The sequence below is a fragment of the Geospiza fortis genome, unplaced genomic scaffold (assembly GCF_000277835.1).
Source record: "Geospiza fortis unplaced genomic scaffold, GeoFor_1.0 scaffold40, whole genome shotgun sequence".
Classification (NCBI taxonomy): Eukaryota; Metazoa; Chordata; class Aves; order Passeriformes; family Thraupidae; genus Geospiza; species Geospiza fortis.
This window is the reverse complement of record NW_005054297.1, coordinates 29216704-29216940: the sequence shown is the minus strand read 5'-3', so window position 1 is coordinate 29216940 and position 237 is coordinate 29216704.

Sequence of the window (237 nt, the reverse complement as noted above, 5' to 3'; positions counted from 1 at the left end):
GGATTTTTTTTCATGCAAATAGCAGGGGGAGCGGGGGCTGGGAGGAGCCTGGTGACAGCCATCCAGAAAGGATTGGTCACTACTTTCTCGGTCTGCTTTTGCTCAGGGGGATTGTCTTTTGGCAGGAAATCTTTGGAAGGAACATAACCGTGCGAGCACGGAGAAGGAGGGAAAGATCCCGGCGAACAAAGAGCCCCGAGGAGCTCCTGTGCCGGGCAGGGGCCGCGGGGAGCTGGA